At 37.5% G+C, this 27,548-nt stretch overlaps 1 pseudogene across 1 annotated transcript in view; it reads right to left on the reverse strand.

Moving 5' to 3' along the window:
- LOC118530257 (small ribosomal subunit protein uS19 pseudogene) overlaps nucleotides 1-27,548 on the reverse strand; it is a 266,142-nt pseudogene that overhangs the window by 17,258 nt on the left and 221,336 nt on the right. Inside the window, exon 3 of the transcript XR_013444140.1 lies at nucleotides 757-860. The product of XR_013444140.1 is annotated as a small ribosomal subunit protein uS19 pseudogene (transcript). The remainder of the gene's footprint in view (nucleotides 1-756; nucleotides 861-27,548) is intronic.

Raw genomic sequence — 27,548 nt, forward strand, 5'->3', positions numbered from 1 at the left:
CTTCCTCCCAGTGAAAAAGAATGTATCACCAGTAAGAATGCAGCTTCTAGAGACAACACAGCTGGAGAGATGGCTTATCTCCATTCTGTAGAATTTGTGTGAACTTGGGCACTTATTTAATTTCTCTGTGCATGAGTTTCCCTGTCTACAAGGAAGGGATACAAGTTGTAATTTCCTTGCTGGGGTGTTATTGGGATAAAATGAAAAGGCTCCTGGCACACAGTAACTGTTCTATACATATCAGCTGTCATTACTGATTGGATTTTAGCATACTAGCTGGATCACGTTAGCTTTTACCGTGCATCCTATAGGCCTAGCTAGCCTCATCAAATTCTTCTCTGGGTATTCTTGTTGCTTGGTTTCATTCTCAGATTTAGCACAGGCTTCTTGAGAGTAGAGCCATAATCTTATTTTTAGAACCCCATGCATCCTCCAGAAACTTAAGACTTTATGACAGACTCACTCTATCTCTCATTTCCGTTTTTGTATTTCCTCACTTTGTATGTCAGCTCATATGCTCTAGTGGTCAAGGAACTTAGCTCAGGTATAACATTCCCCTCCTTGAATAGCTCTGAATAATAAATACATCAGGTAGTCCCGAGGGACCAGAAATCATGCCAGTGAGTTCTACTTTGCCACAAATGGCCTGCTTTCACATGACACAGATTCAGAACGCTTCAGAACCACAGGTAAAAGTCACTTTTTGGGTACACAGAAAGCTACAAAGGAAAAGATTTAGTTGTGAAACATATTTACCTGGGAGGTTTGTGCACGTGCTCTTGTTTTGGATTTTCTTATTTTGTAATCTGCATTGTTTATGCTGACAATTCCTTCTGAAAGGGATGATGAGTGACTTCCAGCTGGAAGAGAGAGAAGAAAACAAACAGCTTGTAGGCAAATGCATGAAGAAATCTGGGCTTCTTCTAAAATGGTATGCACATGCTTGTAACTATTTAAGTCTCAATGTCTCTACATGGAAGTCTTTTTTGCTATAAATAAGAAAATATAATTTTTTAAAAAACACAAAAATCTTGCCTTTGTTTATGGGAATCTACATTCCCTGTTCTCTATTATAAAATCTTAGGGATAAAAGGGACCTGATGAGTATGAAGTCTAAACTCTTTTTAGATACTTGTGTGTGTGTACACACACACACACACACACACACACACACACACACACACACACACAGAGGTATATTTTTTTAAGTAGGCTCCAAGCCCAGTGTGGAGCCCAATGTGGGGCTTGAACTCATGGCCCTCAGATCAAGACCTGAGCTAAGATCAAGAGTCGAAAGCTTAACCAACTGAACCACCCTGGCACCCCTAGATACTTGTATATTTTATATATACCCCATATATCGATGATTTGAGAGAAGCAAAGACTGCAAGGAAATGGGATGGGGTAGAAGAAGTTTGGTTTTTTGTTTTTTTTTTAATTTTTTTATTGTTATGTTAATCCCCATACATTACATCATTAGTTTTAGATATAGTGTTCCATGATTCATTGTTTGTGCATAACACCCAGTGCTCCATGCAGAACGTGCCCTCCTCAATACCCATCACCAGGCTAACCCATCCTCCCACCCCCCTCCCCTCTAGAACCCTCAGTTTGTTTTTCAGAGTCCATCGTCTCTCATGGTTCTTCTCCCCCTCCGATTTCCCCCCCTTCCTTCTTCCCCTCCTGCTACATTCTTCTTCTTTTTTTCTTTCTTAACATATATTGCATTATTTGTTTCAGAGGTACAGATCTATGATTCAACAGTCTTGCACAATTCACAGCACTCACCAGAGCACACACCCTCCCCAGTGTCCATCACCCAGTCACCCCATCCCTCCCACCCCACCCCCCACTCCAGCAACCCCCAGTTTGTTTCCTGAGATTAAGAATTCCTCATATCAGTGAGGTCATATGATACATGTCTTTCTCTGTTTGACTTATTTCGCTCAGCATAATACCCTCCAGTTCCATCCACGTCGTTGCAAATGGCAAGATCTCATTCCTTTTGATGGCTGCATAATATTCCATTGTATATATATACCACATCTTCTTTATCCATTCATCTGTTGATGGACATCTTGGCTCTTTCCACAGTTTGGCTATTGTGGACATTGCTGCTATAAACATCGGGGTGCACGTACCCTTTCGGGTCCCTACTTTTGTATCTTTGGGGTAAATACCCAGTAGTGCAATTGCTGGATCATATGGTAGCTCTATTTTCAACTTTTTGAGGAACCTCCATACTGGGGGTAGAAGAAGTTTTAAAAAGGATCAAATAGAGAGGGGTAGTGGTCTGGGTGTTATCAGATACCTAATGATCAGATGATATATGGCTCTGTCTCAGGACCATGACAGGGAGTCCATTATTATCATTATATACTAAAAATAATGATTAGGGCTAACTGAGTGCCTACTGTGTGAGAAGAACTGTGGTATATGGTACAGAGCCACAAAAGCTTCTTCAATTCCCATAAAGATGCTATAAGACTAGCAAAGATGCTAAGACTAGCATTATTAAGCTAGCATTATGCTAAGACTAGCTAAGACTAGCATTATTATTATTATTTTATACACAGGCATACTGAAGCATAAATTAAGTAACCTCACCAAGGTCAAACACTCAGCAGAGAACTGTGATTAAAAGCCAGGCTGTCTAACTCCAGGCCCTTATCCTTAATCACCATGCTCCATCCTCTCCAAAGCATCTGAATTGCAGTATTTTGAACATTGATGTACATACACCATAAACAGACTCCCAGATTCCACTGGAATAAAATTCTCAATACCTGGTTCAGAAATGTAAGAAGCATTTACCATACTGCAAAAAAAAATTTCTTGAAAGGATGCTAGAAGCAATAACAATATCCTTCTACTTGTATTTTGTCTTAAATAACTTAGTTGTTGCTCTCCCTGGAGAAAAGACTATGCTTGCAATTGTAACCAATATACATTATTTATCAAGGTAAAAGATTTATAATCAGAGGTTCCTTAAATTATACGAAGTGTTATACCTGAACCAAGATACAGTTTGTGTATAGAAGCTTCTTCAAATATAAAATCTCAACCAAAAACATATGAGAATTTTCAAAACAAGTAAAACAACATTGTAAGTATTACCTTGTAACTAATCATCACTTTTATTCATATTTTGCAAACTTGCTAAAGACAGCTTCATTTTTGATAAAATTAAGGTTTACAGGCATAACAGATGAGCAATTAGAGGATACTTTTTTCCGAAGATTTTATTTATTTATTTGAGAGAGAGAGAGAGAAGCAGACTCCCCGCTGAGCAGAGAGCCCGACATGGGGCTCGATCCAGGACCCTGAGATCATAACCTGAGCCGAAGGCAGATACTTAACCAACTGAGCCACCCAGGCGCCCCAAGAGGTGACTTTTATAAGTGAGTAACAGAGTATGTACTTGGTAATGATTAAAAAGAAATAGTTATCAATATTTGGTACCTATCAGGTATCAGTGCTATATCGATTACTTGAAACCATTACTTCATCTAATACTTTTGGTAGCACTATGATGTCATTGGTACTCTTGGATCCTTGAGAAAGAAAGGCTTTTGTAAAAGAATAATGTGTAGAAGTGCCCATAGAAGGCTTCAAAAAAGATGTTACTAGATCTGAGTTGTAAAAGGTGAGGAGAATAAAACATAAAAATCAGAAAAGGGAGGTGTGGGAGAATACGGGGCAACTGAGGAGCAGAAATTGTGACTGAAAGCTTGGCGACCATACCTGTCATACTATGGAACAGAAATGTTACACTGAATGTCATGAGGAGATGGTAATTTGGTGATGCTTGTATTTTGGAAAGATCTCCTTGGAAGATAAGAAAAATCTGCCAATTACACAATTGATATGGAGGAACCAAGTAATGCAGCTCTGAGACAGCAAGTTATTGCTGTATCTCTATATGTCATGTCTATTTTCCTAGGTTACATTTCTTTTGTATATCAAGAAGCAGCACAAATGAGACTCAGAGATCTCTAAGGCAGTTTTAAAATACTATGGCTAATATGTCTTTAAGAGACAGACACTGGCTTAATATCTTACCTACTATTTATTTACTTTAACAGAAACTACATACAGTAAAATGTTTAGATCTTAAGCATATATTTTATATTTCTATGTATGCATTGAAGATACAAGCAGATGAATGTATATAATGCTTTGTTCATCAGAAGAAGTGATGGATATATGAATTAATTAAAATTCGTTTTCAATAATTTATTTATCACCTCCCATGTATAAGCTCATGGAATGAGTTCTATGGGAAACAGAAAGTTTAATTATATGTGGTAGGAAAAGCTTGTCAATAAACTCAGTTAAAGCTGAAAAGTGCCAAGTGTCATGAACAAGCATAATGAAAATTCCATGGTTGTTCAAAATAAAGGCACTACATCATTTCCATCTTTGGAGATCAAAAACCACTTCTAGGAGCAATGGGTATTTGAATTGCACCTTCAGTATTTAGCAGCATTTAAATCAACAGAATACCAGGAAAAGACTAAAATTCCAGGCAGAAAAAACAATGATCTGTTTCAGTTCTCTGTGCTTCAGAGAACCAAGACATTGGTGTTAGGGCAAATTCTTCCTCAAGGTCCCTGGTAATCAACTTAGGACTCCTAATGGATAGAAGGAACCCTCCTGATCATCTTACAGAAAATGTAGATATATTTATAGAGATAAATATATATCTCCACAAATCTTACAAGGATACTCAAGATTTTTAAATTATTAATTTAGAACAAAGGTTATTATTATTAAACAGATGTACCTTTATATGCATTAACTATTCATTCTGTTTGTTTTGGAAATTCCAACCAAAAACATTGATTGCACAGCTAATCTCTGTCAATGTCTGACCTGCTTGTGTCATGAAAAAAAAAAAATGACTCTTGAGTGAAATAGTCATAACCCATTTTTATATCCTTGAGCTTTGGCAAGAAAGCCTTAAAAAAACTCTTACTTTAGTGTGTGTTCATAAAATCTTGGCATTTTTGGCTTCTGTATCTGTAGGATCCCAACCCTCCCTTGATAGTCCAATTTTCTTATTACTACTACTAAATCTGATTCAGAGTACTCCATTTGTGAAGAAAATTTATTAGTTTGAGGGGAAAATACATGTTTAAATCAATAAATAACTGATATTTTTTCAAAAGAGATAAAAATATCATTGAGTATTTTCATCTTTTACTTTTTTATAGAGTAGATAACTTTTGGACAATAAAATGGGTTCTAGCAGACTCCACTATCTGAAATACTGTGAAAGATAATTTGATAAACTAGTCTAGTGCCAGATATTCTAATCAATAACACTGAAATTCAATGAACAAACCTCCACTTGGTATCTCAACTATTCAAACATTTCTAGAAATGTTTATTAGAGTATTGGCTTCTGTTCTTCCGTATCTTCCTTGCTAGAATTATTAACAACTTCCATGTATTGATCTAGAAACTCCAGCTCCTGAGTTCAGCTGTATTAGGTCAGAGATATAGTGTAAGTTTAGCTCCACTGGGGAAATAAGACCTTGTTTCAATCTTGTTCTCTTGGATTTGGTACTTGATGGCACCAATTATACCATCTAAGCTTAATCCTCATGAGTAGGCTTCTTTCTCAGGTGTTCTGCCTAGCACTACACTTGCAAGAACTTGGACACCAGTTTTTATTGCTTTAATTTTAAAACCATAAACTGACCTTGAGGTATCCCTTTCCTTGAGGACCATATTATTTTTTTCGTACCCACTATATGTGAAAAAACTAGTCACCTGGATACCATTCCATGTCCATCCTTCAGTTTTCACCTATTCCTTGTGGATGTTAAGTTATTAGCCCTGGTTCCTTTCACCTCCCTGTGTCCATGGCTTATATCATATGATTTTATAATCTCTTTTACTAGAGGAAAAGTGTAGTTTTCTGCAACTTAAGTTTGGACTTAGCTATGCATAATGGTTTAAAAGACACACAAATCTTTGACTAAGTGTCAATTGATGGATGAATGGATAAGGAAGCACACACATACACACAGAGGAATATTAGATAGACATAAAAAGGATGAGCTCTTGCCATTTGTGACAACATGGATGTACCTAGAGGGTATTATGCTAAGTGAAATAAGTAAGACTGAGAAATACAAAGACCATATAATTTCACTCGTACGTGGAATCTAAAAAAAAACTAATAAATAAAACAAAAAGCAAAATCAGACATAAATACAGAGAACAAGCTGATGGTTGCCATGGGAAGAGGATTGGAGGAGGGAAAAATGGGTGAAGGGAGTGGAGATACAGGCTTCCAGCATAAAATGAATAAATCACAAGAATAAGAGGCACAGCATGGGGAATATAGTCAATGATATTGTAATAGCAACGTATGGTGACAGATGGTAGCTACACTTGTGGTGAGCATAGTACAACTTATAGGGCAATTGAATCACCATGTGTTGTACACCATACACTAATGTAACACTATGTGTCAACAATATTCAAATTAAAAAAAAATTAAATCTTTGACCCTCCTCTCATCAAGAGGCACGGCTAATTCCTTTCCCCTAAAATCTGAACCAGCCTTAGTGATTAGTTTGTAGCTAATAAAAATAACATAAGGTACAATGGGTAGCTTCTGAGGCTGTGTCAGTAGAAGTCAACTCCTACCTGATTTTCTGAAACACTTGTTTAAAAAATCCTGAGTTACCATGTGAGAAGGCTTTAGGCACTCTGTTCGACAGTCCCAGCTGATTCTGTTCTCCAGCTGTCCATACCCAGACCAGACATATGAGTGAAGAAGTCGTCTTGGAAGGGGATTCTCTAGCCCAACTAGTCAAGGCATTATCCATTTCAAACATCTCAGGTGAGGACCAGACATCATAGGATAGAGCAGAACCATTCCTACTGTGCCTTTTCCAAATACTTAGCCAAAAGAATCTGACAAAACAACAAACTAGTTGTTTTACACCAGAGAGTTTTGGCTTAACTTGTTTTACAGCAGTTGATCACTAGAAAACCATGTGGCTACTCTGGTTGATAAGATATGGGTAGACCTGACTATGTGCCATTTATAAGCCCAGACGGTGAGAGGTCTTACTAATTACATCTTTTTTTTTTTTTTTCTTGGACTTCTGCCATTGCTAGAATAAGAACATGCTCTGGCTAACCTGATATTCCATGGAGGATGTAAAATATGCAGAGCAGGGGGGAGCCGGGCTCAGCTGTCCCCACAGTTTGAAGCACAGCCACCCAACCATGTCCACACTAGTTGCCTGTGAACCACCAGGCAACTTACAGACTCATGAGCAAGAAAAATAATTGTTGTTTTAAACCACCTATTTGGGGGGTAGTCAATTACACAGCAAGAGTGGTCCAAAAAGCCCAACTTTCTGCCACTAATCACAATTGTTGGATTGTTTCCCATCAAGTAACTAGGAAATTTGACCATGTCCTTTTACTATTTTATATTTTGAATTTTTGGAACTTAGGCACTCACTCATGGCCTATCTCATTGTATGTGCTATACAGTCTAGGTCATTCCCAGAGTTGACTTAAGTTATGAAAGAGAATCAATGTCTCTGGAGTATAGATTTGTGGGTAACCAGAATAACTGATGAATGGGCTTTTTTTTCATGTCTCCCACAGTGGTACCTCCAGTTCCCTCCTTCATACCCCTTAACTGTAAATAAGTTATTTCCCAACCATTTCTGAGTCTTCAAGTACTCTTTTATAAGCAGTCACTGTGCTTCCTTCAAAAGGCAAAGATTATCTATCTTGTTATGAAATGCTTTTTTTTTCAAGGCTATAAAGGCACAAATGCATTGCATAGTTCTAAATCAATCAATCAATCTCTCTCTTTCTCTTCCTCCCCTTCCTCCACCATGATGGGAGCATTTCAGGATTATTTTCTTTACCATCTGTTCCTGAGAAAATGATAGAGACCACAAAGTTCAGGGTTGTACAGACATGTGGGCTGATGGCATCAGTATTTCTTGCTCACACACAGCCCCCCAAAGCTCAAAATTGCATTTGCCAGTAAATTCCAATTGCAAAAGCCAGATGGAGAACTGAAATGTGATGGAGCAAGATGTTTAATTCCATTTCAAATGTTTAATGACTTGCCATTCTAGATAAAAAATTAGAAAATTAACGTAAGGTACCAATGTCATGGATATGTGGGAACATTAGGATAGAATCTGTAGAATAAATTTTATTAACGCCTAGAGTGTCTGAAAGAAATATCATCAACATTATAAAATGGAAATGCTGGGAAGGATCTTTGAGAATACCTATTGAGTTTTATAGATCAAGAAGCAGACTCAAGGTTAAAATGCTGCATAAGTCTATTCAATTCAATTAAATGACAGGGCTAGCACCTGATCTGAAGTAGACATTTTAGGACTTTTTTTCCCCTAAATTCCATTAATAAGAGGTGGAAAGAGAGAGAGGTAGGAGAAGGGATGGTAGTGACAGGAGAGAAGAAAACACTGAAGAATGAAGTAGAAACAGAATGCTATTAATCAAAGCAGAAAAGAAATTGCATGAGGGGATCACCCCTGCAGAGAAGGAGGGTAGGAACCTAAGAACTGCACTTTTTGCCTATCCACTGGGTGTCTTATTTTATTCTCCAACAATTTTCTTAAAAATTAGGGTAATTAACTTAAATTACAATGGGTGGGGGAGCCCATAAGATAAAAATTACTTTTCCAGAATCTTAATTCTAAACTAGACCACCTTAATGCCAAGATTCATGGCATTCTTTTACTACACCATATCAACTCCAAAAAGGAAGGGGAATGGGCAAAGGAGACCCACTGGAAGGCACCAGAATAGAATTGTATTAAAAGCACATGCTTGCCGGTCAACAAAGGTAGAATTCAGTATTTTGTTCCACTATCTACCTGCTTTTTCACCTTGAGGAACAGCCACACTGTGCCTCTATTTTCCCATCTCTCAAATGAGGATTATTATAAGGAGTGAATGGTATAATCAGTTAAAGCAACTGGCAAGTTTTAAGCACTTTTTAGATGTATAGATGCTTAAATCGTTTTAAATGTTACACAGGAGTAGAATATATTTAGATAGATAGATAGATAGATAGATAGATAGATAGATAGATAGATAGATATAGATATAGATATAGATAGGTATATAGATATAGATATACATACATAGATCTATATACATACCACAATTTCTTTATCCATTCATCAGTTGATAGACATTTGGAATCTTTCCATAATTTGACTGTTGTTGATAATCCTGCTATAAACATCAGGGTGCATGTGTCCCTTTCAATCAGTATTTTTGTATCCTTTGGATAAATACCTAGTAGCACAATTGCTGGATTGTAGAGTAGTTCTATTTTTAACTTTTCGAAGAACCTCCATACTGTTTTCCAGAGTGGCTGCACCAGTTTGCATTCCCACCAACAGTGTAAGATGGTTCCCCTTTTTCCACATCCTTGCCAACATCTGTTGTTTCCTGACTTGTTAATTTTAGCCATTCTGACAGGTGTGAGGTGGTATCTGAATGTGGTTTTGATTTGTATTTCCCTGATGATGAGTGATGTTGAACATCTTTTCATGTGTTTGTTAGCCATCTAGATGTCTTCTTTAGAAAAATATCTATTCATCTGTTCTCCCATTTCTTAACTGGATTACTTATTTTTGGGGTGTTGAATTTGACGTTATAGATTTTGGATACTAACACTTTATTTACTATGTCATTTGCAAATATCTTCTCTCATTCCATAGGATGCCTTTTAGTTTTGCTGATTGTTTCCCTTTCTATGCAGAAGTTTTCTATCTTGGTGAAGTCCCAATAGTTCATTTTTGCATTTATTTCCCTTGCCTTGAAGAAGTTGCTGTGGCCAAGGTCAAAGAGGTTGTCTGTGTTCTCTACGATTTTGATTGTTTCCTGTCTCACATTTAGGTCTTTCATCCATTTTGAATTTTTTGTGTATGGCGTAACAAAGTGGTCCAGTTTTCCCAACACCATTTGTTGAATAGACTGTCTTTTTTCCATTGGATATTCTTTCCTGCTTTGTGGAAGATTAGTTGACCATACAGCTGTGGGTCCATTTTTGGGTTCTCTATTCTGTTTCATTTTCTTTCTGTCTCTTTTTGTGCCAGGACCATACTGTCTTGATGACTACAGCTTTGTAATATAACTTGAAATCCAGAATTGTGATGCCTTCAGTTTTGTTTTTTCTTTTTCAGGATTGCTTTGGCTATTCGGGGTCTTTTATGGTTCCATAAAAATTTTAGGATTGTTTGTTGCAGCTCCATGAAAAATGCTGGTGGTATTTTCATAGGGATTGCATTAAATGTGTATATTGCTTTGGGTAGTATAGACATTTTAACAGTATTTGTTTTTCCAATCCATGAGCATGGAATGTCTTTCCATTTCTTTGTGTCCTCTTCAATTTCTTTCATAAGTGTTCTGTAGTTTTCAGAGTACAGATCTTTTACCTCTTTGGTTAGGTTTATTCCTAGTGCAATTATAAATGGGATCAATTCCTTGATTTCTATTTCTGCTGCTTCATTAGTGGTGTATAGAAATTGATTTTGTATCCTGTGACTTCAATGAATTCGTGTATCAGTTCTAGCAATTTTTTTGATGGAGTCTTTTGAGTTTTCTACATAGAGTATCATGTCATCTGTGATTAGTGAAAGTTTGATTTCTTCCTTGATTTCAATGCCTTTTATTTCTTTTTGTTGTCTGATGGCTGAGGCTAGGACTTGTAGTACTATGTTAAGTAACAGTGGTGAGAGTGGGAGTGGACATCCCTGTATTGTTCCTGACTGTAGAGGAAAAGCTCTGTTTTTTCCCATTGAGGATTATACTGGCTGTGCATCTTCTGAATATGGCTTTTATGATGTTGAGGTATGTTACCTCTACCCCTACTTTGTTGAGGGTTTTTATCAAGAATGGATGCTGTACTTTGTCAAATGCTTTTTCTGCATCTAGTGAAAGGATCATATGGTTCTTATCCTTTCTTTTATTAATGTGGTGTACCACACTGATTGATTTGTGAATATTGAACCACCTTGCAGCCCAGGAATAAATCCCACATGATTGTGGGGAATGATTATTTTAATGTACTGTTGTATTTGATTTGCTAGTATTTTGTTGAGAATTTCTGCATCCATCTTCATCAGAGATAATGGCCTGTAATTCTTTTAGTGGGGTCTTTGTCTGGTTTTGGAATCAAGGTAATGCTGGCCTCATAGAATGAGTTTGTAAGCTTTCCTTCCATTTCTTTTTTTTTTTTTTAATAGTTTGAGAAGAATAGGTATTAACTCTTCTTTAAATGTTTGATAGAATTCCTCTGGGAAGCCACATGGCCCTGGACATTTGTTTACTGGGAGATTTTTGATTACTGATTTAATTTCTTTGCTGGCTATTGGTCATTCAAATTTTCTATTTCTTCCTGATTCAGTTTTGGTAGTTTATATGTTTCTAAGAATTTATCCATTTCTTCCAGATTACCCAATATGTTGGCATATTTTTCTAATATTCTCTTATAATTGTATTACTTTGGTGTTGGTTGTGATCTCTCCTCTCTCATTCATGATTTTATATATTTGGGTCCTTTCTCTTTTTTCTTTTTTGATAAGTCTGGCTAGGGGTTTATCAATCTTATCAATTCTTTCAAAGAAGCAGCTCCTAGTTTCGTTGATCTGTTCTACTGTTCTTTTGGTTTCTACTTCATTGATTTCTGCTCTAATCTTTATTATTTCTCTTCCCCTGCTGGGTTTAGGCTTTATTTGCTGTTCTTTCTCCAGCTCCTTTAGGTGTAAGGTTAGGTTGTGTATTTGAGACCTTTCTTGTTTCTTGAGAAAGGCTTGTATTGCCGTATACTTTCCTCTTAGGACCACCTTTGCTGCACCCCAAAGGTTCTAGACCATCGTATTTTTATTTGTTTCCATATATTTTTTAATTTCTTCTTTAATTTCCTGGTTAACCCATTCATTCGTTAGTAGGATGGTCTTGAACCTCCTTGTATTTGTGGTCTTTCCAAAATTTTCTTATGGTTGACTTCAAGTTTCATAGCATTGTGGTCAGAAAATATGTGTGGAATGATCTCAATCTTTTTGTACTGGTTTGGACCTGATTTGTGACCCAGTATGTGACCTATTCTGGAGAATGCCCCATGTGCACTCAAAAAGAATGTGTATTCTGCTGCTTTAGGATGACATGTTCTGAATATATCTGTTAAGTCCATCTGGTCCAGTGCGTCATTTAAAGCCATTTTTTCCTTGTTGATTTTCTGCTTAGATGATCTCTCCCTTGCTGTGAGTGTGGTATTAATGTCCCCTACTATTATTGTATTATTATCAATGAGTTTATGTTTGTTATTAATTTTTATATATTTGGGTGCTCCCAAGTTGGGGCCACAAATATTTACAGTTGTTAGATCTTGTTGGATAGACCCCATTATTATGATATAGTGTCCTTCTTCATCTCCTGTTACAGTCTTTGGCTTAAAATCTAGTTTTTCTTTTATAAATATGGCTACTCCAGCTTTCTTTTGATGTCTATTAGCATGGTAAATGGTTCTCCATCCCCTCACTTTCAATCTGCAGATGGTAGAGTTTCTTGTAGGCAGCATTTAGATGGGTCTTGTTTGTTGTTGTTTTTTTTTGTTTTGTTTTTTTATCCATTCTGACACCTTATGTCTTTTGATTGGAGCACTTAGTCTGTTTACATTGAGAGTGATTACTGATAGATACAAATTTAGTGCCATTGTATTACTTGTTAAGTCACTGTTTCTGGAGATTTTCTCCGTCCTTTCTAGTCTTTGTCACTTTTGTTTTTTCCTTCCCAAAGAGTTTCCTTTAATATTTCTTGTGGGCTGGTTTAGTGGTCACAAAGTCCTTCACTTTTTATTTGTCTGGGAAACTCTTTATCCCTCCTTCTATTCTGAATGACAGCCTTGACAGATAGAGTGTTCTTGGCTGCAGATTCATTCAGCACATATAATATATCATCCCACTCTCTTCTGACCTGTCAAGTTTCTCTGGAGAGTTCTTCTGCTAATCTTGTGTTCCCTTATAAGTTAGGGACTTCCTTTCTCTTGCTGCTTTTAGGACTTTTTCCTTATCTCTATATTTTGCAAATTTTACTATGATACCTCTTGATGTTGGCCGACTTTTGATTTTGATAAGAGTTCTCTGTGTCTCCTGGATTTGGATGTCTGTTTCCTTCCCCAGATTAGGGAAGTTTTCAGCTCTAACCTCCTCAAATAAACCTTCTGCCTCTTTCTTCCCCCATTCTTCTGGGACTCCTATGATACGAATGTTATTATGCTTTATGGAGTCACTGAGTAACCTAAGTCTACATTTGTGATCCAATATTTTTCTTTCCCTCTTTTCAGCGTCATTATTTTCCATAATTTTATCTTCTATATCACGTATTCATTCCTATGCTGCTTCTATCCTTGTGGTCATTACATCCAATTGGTCTCACATCTCAGTTATAGTATTTTTTATTTCAGTCTGACTAGTTTTTACATCTTTTATCTCTGTTGTAAGGAACTCCCTGGTGTCTTCTATGCTTTCCTCAAGCCCAGCTAGTACCCTTATGATTGTTGTTTTAAATTTGGAATCATATAACTTATATCTGTTACAGTTAGATCCCTAGCCATGACCTTTTCTTGTTCTTTCTTTTGGGATGAATCCCTCCATCTTGGCATTATGTCTAGGTGTCTAGCTGCCTTCTATGTGTTAGGAAAGCCTGTTATATTTCCTCCTCTTGAGAGTAATGGTTTTATTAAGAAGAGGTCATATACTGTCCAGGGCCTGGCACTTCAGTAAGTGTTTCTGGTGTATGCTGTGTTCATTCTGCTGCTGTGTTTTGGATGCTCTTTCCCTCAGGTAGCCCAGTGGGTACTGCAGTCCTCTGCAGAGTTTCTCCTTGCCTGCAGTGGGGAGTGTTTGGACCCTGGCCAGAGTATGGTGAGTTTTAACTAGGTGTGCTCTGGTCTGCTTGTTAAAAGAGACTTGATGCTATCTGCATGAGAGCTGAAGCTTTGCAGCACTCTATGGTCAGTAGAGTTGGTGTGTTAAGGGGGGTTTGTCTTCATCTACTGGGGGAGGGGCCCACTGCTCTGGTTCTCAGGCACACTTGACTTAGTAAAGAAGCACCTGCAGAGCATAGGGCAGCAGGGCTTGGTGTAAGTGGTTTAGGTCTCCATTATTGGTGCTATGTTGCTTACTGAAGTTAAGTTATGGTGAGGGGTGAGGGAGGGAAATGACACCAGCTGTCCCCCTCATTCCCAGAGAGGGGAGTTCGCACCTGCCACTCTCTGAGAAGCCCTCCCAGAAGAGCAAACAACTTCCCTTTGTGTGTCCCAGGTGTCTCTCTGATCCCTGACTTCACCCTATCTGTGTCCATGCCATCTGCCCATCCTGCAGCACAGTGCATCTGTGTTCTATCCCAGGCAGGCTGGCTGAGTTTTAAAACTCCAAACTTTAGGGACCTGGTGTGGCACAGACCCATGCTGGTCCTCTAGGGGAGGGTGTCTCCAAGCTGGGCTGGTACAGGTTTGTCCCAGAAGGGCAGTTATACCAACATGCAAGAGCTTGGAGTTTGGAGTAAAGCACAGCAAAGAGCCAGTGTCCAGGTTAGCTGCCCTCAGCAGGTGTCTCTGCACCTATGCTGAAGGAGAGAAAGCATAACGGTGCCCGCTGGCTCTTTTATCCTTAGAGAGGCAATGCCACCTCTCCCAGATATGCTCCAAGAAGGGGGAACTGTCTCTCTCAATGCATCCCAGGTGATCCTCAGATCATACTGTCTGCTCCTGGGCTTCTGCCGTCCTTCTCCACAGGAGCACTGCAGTACCCACTGGGGTCAACACCAGCCATGGGGGGGACCTCTAAAACTTTGAGCTCTGCTGGTTGTAAAAATGCACAATAATCAGCCCCTCTTGTTTCCCCAGTCAATGGCTTTGAGGAAGTGTTTTCCTTGTGCAATCCCCTGTGCACTCCTCTCTCTCTCTCTTGCCTCTCTCTTCTCCTCAGGGACCCCTCTCCTCCTTAGCACCCACAATTCTTTTCTCCCCCAAATCACATCTCTGCACCTCCTACCTTCCAAAATATGGCCTGTTCTCTCCCTCTATTGTGCAGTTTGTTCTGTCAGTCCTCAGATCAATTTCTTGGGTGTTCAAAATGATTTGATATTTATCTAGATGTGTTTGAGGGACAAGACAAGGCTAGGGTCTTCCTACTATGCCACCATCTTCCTGTTTTCCTTCAACAATAAAACATTTTTAAAAGCATGTGCAATGGTAGTTCTAGCATTTCCTAAAATCCCACCTGTGGTGCTGAAGCTAGCATTTGTGGCAGTTATATAAAGCTTTGATTGTTCTATAATTCTATAATTGTTCTATAAATTCCAAGGCTTGTTATGCCACAGCTATGAAACTTTGGGCACAGTAGTTAATGGGGGCTTTATTCTTGCCTGCATGATGCCAGGCTGCTGCATTCTTAGAGAATAACATTTAAAAGGAAATAGGCTTTGTGCAATAGCGTTTGTCATACAATGCAATTTCTATTTATGCAAAATGCAGCAGTGTTTAAGAAAATCCCAGTCATTTGAGGGTATGACCAACTGGAATTCCATTATTTGGCATTCCATTACATTATGTGCATCTATAATTTGTAAGTTTTGAAACTTCTCAGTGTCTTGAAGAGAGCATGACACATAACAGTATGTATATGGCTTGTTATATTCCTATATAATTTAATGCCTGAATAAGCTAAATAACAAAAGATGATATAGGGAAGGAGACAGCAAGATTTGAAGTTTGTATCAAGTTTAGTCTCCCCCCCCCAACACACACACACCCAACAAGGTAGCTGCAAAACCTAAATTCCCATCTCTTCTGAGGCTGATACCTCATGGACTGAAGTACAAGGACTTACATATGCTAGTCACTAAGTGAGGCAATCCGAACCCACAAATCTGATTGCTTACTCTTTGGAACCAGTCTACTCAGTTTCCAATACCAGCTGTGTCACTTTATTGACTAAACAGTATGATCTTGAGAAAGTTATCTCAACTCTCCCTGTCTCAGTTTCCTTAGCTATATCATGTGTCAGGGTCAGGGGAGGTGACAGTACCTTATAAGATTGTTTTAAGAATTCAAAGAGGTCATCTATAAAATCAAAAGAACAGCATCTGCCACAAAGCAAAGCACTCAATATATGTTAGTTATCACCAGTCTTACTCTAAGAAAAATGGGAAGCCATCTAAGAGTTTTAGATTGGAGTGAGGTGTGAGGCTTCGAAGTGACCATGATTTGTAGGTAAAAGATATTTCTGCCTATAGAGGTGCATGTTAATCACATGATGTGTGGAGAGCCTAAGAGTATGATTACGGTAGGGGCCAAGTAACAACAGAAAACTGACTTTCCCTAGATATGTGGCTCCTATGGAAGGCAGGCCCAGAACTGAGACCCTACAGAGTATAAGTGCAGGGAGACCAACAACTCCTATAAGAATAAAGAATGTCAAAATCCATCCTTTCTAACAGGGTTCCAAATATGAAATTAGGAGATGAAAGGGCATTAAGTTGATTTCTCTGTGTAAATTTGTCTTGCATTAAATATGAACAAAAACATCTTAAAGACTAAAGGAGACAGTGCAAAGATACGGTAGACATGGGAAGTGGCATGTGTATGGGGGTAGGAAGGTCCCAAGGAAAGTCTACAATAGCACTGATCAATAAAACTTCCCGCAATTATATAAATGCTCTATACCCGGACTCCAGTGTGGTAGCCACTAGCCACATGTGACTATAATGTGACTTGAGCATATGAAGAACTAAATTTTAATTTTAATTTAATTTAATTAAAAATTTAGTAGTTCTGGGGTGCCTAGGTGGCTTAGTTGGTTAAGCGGCTGCCTTTGACTCAGGTCATGATCCCAGGGTCCTGGGATCGAGCCCCGCATCTGGGGGGGGTCCCTGCTCAGCAGGGAGTCTACTTCTCCCTCTGCCCTTCCTCCCTGCTCATGTGCACTCTCTCTCAATTAAATAAAATCTTTAAAAAAATTTTTTTAAAAATTTAATAGTCCTACGTGGCTAGAGGGCAGTAGGAGACTGATAAAGAACTACCGTATCTCCACACCTAGGCCAACTAGTATATTTCAATGCTTTCTAGTTGTATGACTTTGTCATCGGCATTCCTACAAATGACAGTAAGAAGCTTAGAATTCATATTTTCTATAAGAATAGCAGATATCTCCTTTAACAGGATGTAGGATAGAATTCCAGAGAATAAAGCGTTGTTGCAAACCCTCTTCCTAGAGTTATAAGCACTGATTGTTGCTCTTTCCTTTTGGGGTCTCCATTACTTATACACTAGGCCCAATAAAAAAGAAGGGCTGGTGAGCAATTTTGAAAAATGTCTAAGTTCTTGTCTCAAATTATCCAGAATCAGTGTGCTCATTAAATTCATAAAAATACCATCTTTCACTGGATGCCACAGTTAAGAAATAACACAACAAATGCGGTAAAATAATGACAGTTGTTACTTATTTTCCAGATACAGCATACTTCAGTTATTACAGTGTCATCATTCCTGCTCTTGAAGAATCTCAGAAGATAAAACAACAAATACACTTAGAAGTGAATGTACAACTTGAATTTCTGGAAAAAAGAGCTGTTATCAGGTATCCAACACTTTAGGAAGAAGATGTGTATTTCTGCAATATTTAAAATAATTAATGAGGAATTAAAGCTTTTCCGAACAATTCTTACACTTAAAATGTGTTGTCAAGTCTCAATAAAAGTATCATATGACAGCTGATTCTCTACTCCAAGCTTGAGAAGCAGCAAGTTCTTTTCTCCTCCTTTTGAGCTCTCTCCTTCCTGAAATGTTCTGGACTACACCCCATCAGAGGAAAAATAAAAAGCCTCCATTCTATTTTAGCCACTATTATTCTTGGCACTAAATCCTAATGTATGCAGAATAAGATCATGTTCTATTCCCTACTGATCTGAGTTGAACGTTGGTTTCAAACTATATATGTGGTAAGTGGATCTAGGTCATTTCTCCTTTTATAAATGATAGAATTTTCTTTCTTTCCACCACTAATAATGTCTACCTTTTTTTTTTTAATACTTACTATTTGTCATACACTATTCTAAGTGCTTTATACAATAAATTCATGAAATCCTCAAAAGCAACCCTATGGAAGAGCTAATATAATTGTCCTTAATTTGCATAAAAAGTCTTAATAACCAAGAATTTAAACAATTGTCCCAAGGTCAAAGGGCTACTAAATATTGATACTGGTATAAGCCACATGGATTCATGAGTCAATAAATAGCCCATCCTCTTAACTGCTAATGCCAAATGGTTAAGGTATGACTAGCATAGCATTATTTATGTGGGGCAGTAGATCCAGCTAAAACGCAGATCAATTCTGCTGGTTTTTCTGTCTTTCAAAGCCAAATTTTCAATATCTATGCATCTCAGAATTCATTTTTAATGTATTTCACTCTTTTTTTAAATTTGTATATTCATGAACTTCTCATTTTTTCTTATATGTTTGAATATCTCCTGACTACTTGCTTGGATTTTGTTGGCATTATCGTTGTCAGCATCATAGCTAATATGTATTAAGCACTTTCTGTATATTAGATCTTCACTCAAAAATCTACAATAATTATCTCATTCAATATTATTATAACCTAAGTTGATGGATACAATGATTATCCCTATTTTACAAATGAGGAAATTGAGAGCTCAGAGCACTCACATACCCTTCTCAAGTTGTCACAGTTACCAAGGAATTAACCCAGGTCTGCCTTATTCTACCAATTTTACTGGGGAACTGCCACATATAGCCCTGGCTGTAATTTTGCCTGTGGACAAAGCTGATCATTCTATCCAACTGTGGTTTTCAACCTGCAAATATGCAATTTCCTGTTTAAGTCATAATAAATATGCCAGTTATTAAGAACACGTAACTTTCTCTCCCTGCCTCAGAACGCATTTATTGCATTTTTCCTCTAGGCATGTAAGAAACATGCATTTAAATCTCCCTCTGATAAATGATTCTTAGAACTGCACTGATTCCTTGCTTTATTTGTGGCCTCACATAAAGCGCTGCACCTAAATGGTGAGCAGGGGAAGTAGCAGCAGAATATGGACTGGCAGTGAATAAAGAGAAAAAATGAGAGAGGGGAATAGTCTTTGCCAGTGACGGAAATTGTAAAGGCTAAATAGGAATTTAAACTCCCTTCTACCTCCCAGTAAACAAACGCACAACTTTTAACATTCTTCCTTTACATCTTAAATCTTGGAAGCTTGGTATCATTAAGTGACTCAGTGCAATAGTCCTTTCAAGAGAAATTATACCCCATCTAAGAAATAGTGACAAATACCAGATATACTACTCTCAGTCTAGTCAAACCACTGCCTTGGAAAGCAATAACATTTCCTGCTTTGATTCACACTGTGTTTCTCTGCATCACACACTAGTAGACTGTTTATCTTATTCAATGGCAGCTCAATATAAGACTGAGAGCTATAAAGAATTTATTCTATACTCCCTCCCCAAATTCTGTTCTGGTAAAACTGTTAGAGCCTTGTTTTATTTAACTTCAGGACTCCTTCTCTGCCTTATTGCTTATTCCTCTTGTCTGATGATTGTTTTATTTCTCCCACACTCTGAGAAAGAGAAGAATTTCCAAGATGACAACCACTGGGTAAAAAGTCTGTTATCCTAATTTCCAAGATGGAAAAGTCTTAATGATCATCTCCTAGATTCCTATAACATTTTAATCTATCCATAGCAAGTACACATTCTCCTTTGGTAGAAATTGTTTGCCCTGATGACAGCCATTTTCCTTCACCTTCCCTCCTTTCTGGCAGGAAACGATTTCCACCTTAGAGACTGAAATTTTGGTCCCTTCTTTACAATCCTTTTCTGCAGTTAAAAACCATTAGGCATTAAAATCCTGGCCAATGAGACATACAAATATCTGCTGAGAGCTTCTGTGAAAGATTTTCTTCCCTGATAAAGACATAGCTCCAAGTATCCCACCTTCTTTTTTTCTGTCTTTGGAGGACATGTGTATGGGTATGTGACAACTATCTTGTCATCAGGAGTTTACAAGATTAAGAAAGGACAATCAACATGCAGAGCATCATAGAGACAAAGACAGAAAATTTTGGAATCTTGATGGCATTATCGACCTGTTGACCTAATGCTGCAACTGCCTCTCCCGACTCCTTAATTTGTTAATAATTAGCTATCTTTACTATGTAAGCCATTTTCAGGTTTACGGGCATTATTTTTTCCTTCCAGTCAAAAGCGTAGTAACTGCTACATCTACATATCTAGGTGTTGCGACTACATCAGGAAGATACAGAAACAATCCCTATACTCATGAAGTTGCAGACACAGAACCCTTTTCAGGAAAATGAGTGCCCATCATTAACCTTTGATCATGACCATTGTGCCCCTGGCCTCCAAAGATTAAATATGTTGGAAAAAAGAAAACAGTAATGATGAGCAATTTGGCTTTGACTCTTTTGGTTATCAAGTTTATTATCTCTAAAATAAAAGTGGAGGAACTTCAAAGGTCCCCATTGTTTCTAAAATTCTATCTTCTTCAGAAGCGTTTTGGAACATGTGTGTCAAAGTTCGAACAATGGGCATTACTAAATGTAGTCTAGATATAGTGATACAACTATCAGAATTCGTCATCCTATTTGTAGGAAAGATTTGAATCTCTTAAAGTGTAAGAAAGATTTAATGTAGAGGTGAATATAATAGAACTGTAAATCAGAACACATTTAATAATGACATCAAAGGGAATGAAAGAAGCAACTCTGCTTCCTAGACATGATTTTGTTTCTGGGTGGTTGGGACAAAACCACTGGTAACATTGAATGTGGCAAAGAATTTAAGGGGAGAGGGGACACTTCATAGGTAAAGACAGAGAGAATGACAGGAAGAGACTCAGGGATTGGCACAGAGGCAGGATCAGAGGGTGATCGACAGATAATCTATGTAACACAAATTTGCTTCCTTAAAACGCTGAACCCTGGGCCTCACCCTCAGGTCTAATGCAAATCAACTTCAGAGGTAAAGCATGAACATCTACATTTTAATAATAGCCTTAAGTGAGTCTTCCCTAAGCCCATTCAATTTTGGGAACCATTGCTCAAGATTTGCTCTGTTATAATGTAGCACCAGCCACAGATGAATCAGTTTAAATATAAACTGACTAAATAAAAGATTTTAAAATTCAGTTTCTTAGTTGTTCTACTGTCCTTTCAAGTGTTCCGTAGACACAAGTGGTTAGCAGCTACCATATGAAACAGCACAAACATAGAATATCTCTACCCTCACAGGAAGTTCTACTGGACACAACAGCATTGTTGTGTATATAAGCTACATTCCTGATCTATCAGCGTCCCTTCCTTCAAAATCAAATCCCCTTCTACATGCTCCACTCCCTTTCCTCATAAAAGCATTCTACCCTTTCTCTTATCTATACTAGAAGCCTGCTTCTGGCTATTTCTCTCACTTTAAAATAGTAATACCACCACCACCAATAAAATGCTATTGATCAATATTGAACACCATGAGACACTATCCATCACTTTATATTTACTGTAATTCTAATTTCATGATTAATTTGTGCAACTCATTTAACATCTACATTTTACTGATGATTAAAGTGTGAATCAGAGGGGCGCCTGGGTGGCTCAGTCAGTTAAGCGCCTGCCTTTGGCTCAGGTCATGATCCCAGGGTCCCCAGATCCAGCCCCACATCAGGCTCCCTGCTCAGCGGGGAGCCCGCTTCTCCCTCTCCCTCTGCTGCTCCCCCTGCTTGTGCTCTCTCTTTCTGTGTCAAATAAATGAAATCTTTACAAAAAAAATAAAGTGTAAATCAGAGACATTCATTCATTTACTCAATTGTCAAATATTTAGTGCTTACTGTTGGTTAGGTAATGTGTGGAGGAGGGTGCAGCATTTTACATACACACAAAGCCCACAAAAATTGCTGTCATCGTATTTTCATTTTTGTGTGCACACAGGCAATAGAGAAGTATATAAGTAAACTATTAAATAATGTATGTGCATGTGCACACACAAACCTACAAACACAAACACACATACCCCATCAACAAATATGCAAAGATGCCTTGGTTGGTCATACCCAATATGCAAGTGTGGGGCAAGACTCAAGTGCTTCTACTTGAGTAATTACCACTGAAGTACTCGCTGTTCTAGACTTGAAGTTAGAAACTGGGATAACTGAGGGACACATTTAAAACACAAGAATCTTCTGAGGCTCAGTGCTTATAGCCTGCTTCCCTGTGAGCCATCTGCATGAAAGCTTTGCTACTCTCCTAGGAGCAGATACATTTCCACTCCTACCAGCAGCAGTCAGAGAACTGGCAATACCTACCCTCTGCTCATCGTATTTCCTCCTGCTTTAAACTCTGATTTTGTATCTCCCCACTAAACAAACAAACAAACAAAAACAAAAATCTGTCAATTAGTTTAGATTTCTGTAGAGGCAGAAAGAGGGACTGTCTTCACAAAATTTATGAGTCCCTCTTCCATTTTAAAGGGTGCTTGCAATTACATGGGGCTCATCTGAACAATCTTAGGATCATCTCCTTATTTTAAGGCCACCTGATTAGCAGCCTTAATTCCGTCCGCAACCTTATTACCCTTTGCCACATAACCTAACATGTTCACAGGTTTTAGAGATTAGAGTATGGACATTTTGGGGGATCACCATTCTGCCTACTACTACAGCTTTTTCTGCCAAAACAGTAAGAATAACAACAAATAAATTATAACTTATCTTGACAGCCTTTCACTTGCTTCATTGAGAACTTTCTAACTTTGATGTGCAAGGAGCTGGGTTATAAGTGAGAAGTAGAGAATATGGTTCCTTGTTATGCCTTTGCTTCTCTATAGAATAAGAATTATTTAAATGTCAATATGAAATAGATATAAATAAAGGAAATCAGAGGCAATGAACCCCTCCAAGTAATTGTCTGTGGGATACAGAAATAGTTATCCTTTTTTTAAAATTTTTCCTTCCTGCACATCCTGTTTCAGTATTTTTCCCAAGTCTTCACTTACTACCCCCAATTTCAGCAATCCTTATGCTCACATAAAGAGAATACTGATGAGGGCAGTGGGAGACTAGAGTTTCAATCCTAGCTCTGCCACTGGATAACTGTAATTCCCCAGTCAATTCACTTTCCGTCTCTGAGATGCGGTCTCTCCATATGTAAAAATCAATGAATTAGACTATATCAATCACTTATCAAATAAGAACCATGGTACAGATGCGTGACATGGCACATGTATAAAATATAATTCAGTCCTCAATGATCTATAATTGTTATCTCTATTTTAGAGATTAAAGAAATCGAGGCTCAGATAAGGTAAATAACATTTCTTAAGTTAGCCCAGTTTATACATAATAAACTAAGAGATTATCTCATATAATATAAAATACTCTCATGTAATATATATAGAATTCTCTCATTTAATAATCAGAGTGCCATTCTGCCACTCAAATGGAAATAGGTGTGAATGTGTATAAACATAAACTTATACACAATAAATAATTCATGTCTTTGCAATAAAGTCATTCTAATACCACAAATTCCAAGTAATGTATTCAAAAGGGAGGGTAGCAGAAAGCTCAATTTCCCAAGCTGCTGAGTCCTTGCTGCAGGCAGATTCTAGTTCTGATTGAATTAATGCCTGCCCAAACATAGGAACAGAGCCAACCTGAGAATCAATGTCAGTTGAAGCTTTCAGCTCTTTGGGTGCCACTTTTATTTTTCAACACAGAATACAGTCAAATTCTTTTTATCACTATAGAAAGTTAATAGGAGCATTTGGATCAAACACATCCATGTTATAGACAAGTGTTCAGAAAATTTAGCTACAAGAGTAAAAAGAAAAATCTGAAGAAAACCATATCTGAACATCTACGTCTTAAGTTGCTGGTTAAAAATTACTAGAGGCACACTGGGCATTATTAACTCTTTGAGGCTTTCTTTTATGCTTGTCTCATTCCACCACACCCACTATTACTATGGCTAGATTAGAGCCCAATGGAATATTACTCAGCTATCAAAAAAGAATGAAATCTTGCTGTTTGCAGTGATGTGGGTGGAGCCAGAGAGTATTATGCTAAGCGAAACAGAAGAAAGATAAATACTGTATAATTTTACTCATATATGGAATTTAAGGAACAAAACAAATGATCAAAGAAAAAAAGAAAAAGAGAACAAAAAACAAAAAACAAAACAAAACAAAAAACCCAGACTTTCAAATACAGAGAACAAACTAGTGGTGCCAGTGGTGGAGAGGATGGGTGAAATCAATACAGGAGATTAAGGGCGTACTCATCTTGATAAACACTGAGAGAAATACATACAATTGTTGATGATAATGTACATCTGAAACTAATATGACACTGTATGTTAATTATACTTAAATAAAAAAATGAAATGAAATAAAATAACATCCCTAAAAATGTATATTAATAAATCATTCTAGATGGAAGAGAAAACTCCATCCAGAGACTTATCTCTATGTTTGTCATCACTATCATCAATTTTCACTATCACCCCCACCCAGCAAAACAGCAATCCTAACAGTCCATAGCATATCCTTAACATTTATTAACACACAATTTAACATAGGTAAGAGAACAATTACATTTGGGACACTAGATATTTTTTCTTAACTAAGCATTGATTCCAAAAATCTGTTGGTTAACATTTATTAAGTATCTAACTCCCTGTGTGCATCTTAAGTGTCACAGGAATGACTTCTGCCCCTCAGTCTGCTTTTCAGTAGTCGGGTTTCTAAGGCTCTGGCCTTTCTGAGGAGCTACTGTTTTATTGCCATTCTGGAAGTCTGAGAAGTTGGAGACCTGATAACGTAACATTTACTTTAAGGATATGGTTGGGAAATCCTCTTATAAACAATTGTTTAACAACTGTTAAATACAACAGTTGAGGATTATTTAAAGACCAGTGATCTACGCATGGGTTTCTCAAATAAAGAAGGCACCAAAAATATTCTAAACTCAAGATGAGTAAAGTAGCTAAGTCTCCTTGGATGGTCCATGTTGGCCTGGAGAAATGAATACATGTATGTAAAGACAGATCAACAGAAGGGTGATCCAATTAAAGTTCTTAATAGCTAGGGGAATAAAGCAGAGATTCCTCAAATTTCACTGAAAATTGCAGGTGAGGTTTTCTGGTGCAGTATTTCTCTATTAGCTATTCTTCCCTACATATCCAATAAAGCTACAGCTTTGAATTTTATCTGTTAGGCGACAAAAGAGGACTATAGCTTTCTGGAGAAGAAATACTAATATTAATTCCTCCTTGCAGGAAGACTGTAAGTTATGAATTCCTAAGTCACCACACACGTTAACTTCTTATTAGTATTGTCTTTGTCATTATTTCATTATCAGTACCCACGGTGTTAAGATCTTTATAGGCATTACTCAATTGGTTTTGTTAACTTCTAAAAGAGTTGCCATAACTATTTCCATTTGATACTTGAGGATACTGAGTTTAGAAGAGATGAAATAACTCACTCAAGATCACACAGTTAATTTACACATCCTTTCTATCCACATCCTATATTGTTGTCTCTTTTGCCACTGAATCTGTGTGACATAGATAATTTTGATCAGGGGGAAATGGCTGGATGAGCTCATATCCTGAATCTGTTGCTTCCTATCAGTTTGGACAAGTAGCATGGCCTCTCAGAACCTCGATTTTTTCACTTAAAAGTGAAAATACTGGGGGCGCCTGGGTGACTCAGTGGGTTGAGCATCCAACTCTTGATTTTGGCTCAGGTCATAGTTATGGGATCAAGCCCTGCATCAGGCTCCATGTTCAGTGGGGAGTCTGCTTGAGATTCTCTCTCTCCTCTCCCTCTGCACCTCTTCCCACTCATGCTCTCTCTCTAAAATGAATAAATAAATCTTTTTAAAAAAATGAAAACACAGGACTTCCAATGTTCGTGAATTTATGTAATTCATGTAACACTAATCAATAATCAAGAAGTCCTAAACACAGCAAATGCTAAGTAATAGTTCACTATTTCTTTACTTGCATGTTCAGTAGAAATTCCTTCATTATCTCATCCATTCATCTGCACAATCAGGCATATACTGAAAATATAATCTATGCCAAGCACCGAGCTTATACTGGTAACTGAAACAGAAAAATGTCACGTCTTGTAGAAAATTTTGATTTCATTAACAGATTAATATTACCTATAGCAACTTCTAAGAAATTAAACTGACTCAAAGGCAAGAGTTAGAGAAATTGGCTGCTACATAATAAATAGAATCAAGGACAGTGAGGAAGAAGAATAAAACAGAATTTTGGATTGATGAGCATCAGGATTCCCTGCTCTTTTCTGAGACTATCCACTTAGATTTTATTTCCATATCACATAATTGTGCTGTATGTACGAATTTAATTCAAAAGTCTTTCATATAGTTATGTTACTTTGCATTGACCCAACCTGTTGTAGTTAAACTTTGCATATACCTCCATGACATTCACCCCTGCCCCTGAAAAACCCAAACAGTTTCAGCCTTGGTCAATGCGCTGTTCACTAAAAATATAAAATGTCCATTTTTACTTCTCATCTTCCAAATACTGTTCTGTTTTCTGTTTTAAAGTCAATGTCATAGGTATTTGTCCTTTCCAATTTCACCATCAGACATAAGTCTTTACCATGATCACCCTGGCTCTTATTTATTGGCATCCAGATTCCACTTGACTGGTTATAGATTGTTTGTCCCCTATTATTTAAAAGTACATATTTCTACATAGTGGATTTCCTAAGCTACAGTTGATTTCAATCAATTTTATTCAACTCATTTTTAATTTCCTTCATGCCTAGCCTTTTAAAAAAGATCTAATACAATATTCTGTGCTGTGTCATTTGAAAACTTGCAAACTGATTAAGCTGTAATCACAGCCATGTCCAGTATCTCCACTTTTCCTTCAAGTTTAGGATAGCAAGGGGACAATACTGGCCAGTAATTCTAAAGGGGAGCCAACATGATGTATTAAAAAAAGAAAAAAAACAAGGACTCAGAAGGTCTAGATGCATTCTAATTATGCCGTTTCTCAACTAAATCTTTCAATGATTCCCCCATGGACAACCAACTAAAGCCCAACCTCCTCAGTAATGCTTATAAGGCCGTCATGGTATTTACTTCAGGACCATCTTATCTAGCTCTCAATCTTGACAAATTTACTCCAGCCATGTTGTGGGTCTTCATGTTCTCTCACTTCACCCTTGTTCTTTTGTTACTATCTCTCTCTGGAACTCTGCCAGAATAACTCCTACTCAAACTTCAAGACTTAGCCTAGATATCACTTCCCTCCTAGTGGCATATGTTCACCAAGAGTTTCCTAATTTGTATAAGATAAGAAATATCTCAGGAAATTCCTGATCTACAAAATGAGTGTTTTTGGCATTTCTGGGATGTGTTTTAATCAG

Source organism: Halichoerus grypus, chromosome 15 (genome assembly GCF_964656455.1).
Source record: "Halichoerus grypus chromosome 15, mHalGry1.hap1.1, whole genome shotgun sequence".
Classification (NCBI taxonomy): domain Eukaryota; kingdom Metazoa; phylum Chordata; class Mammalia; order Carnivora; family Phocidae; genus Halichoerus; species Halichoerus grypus.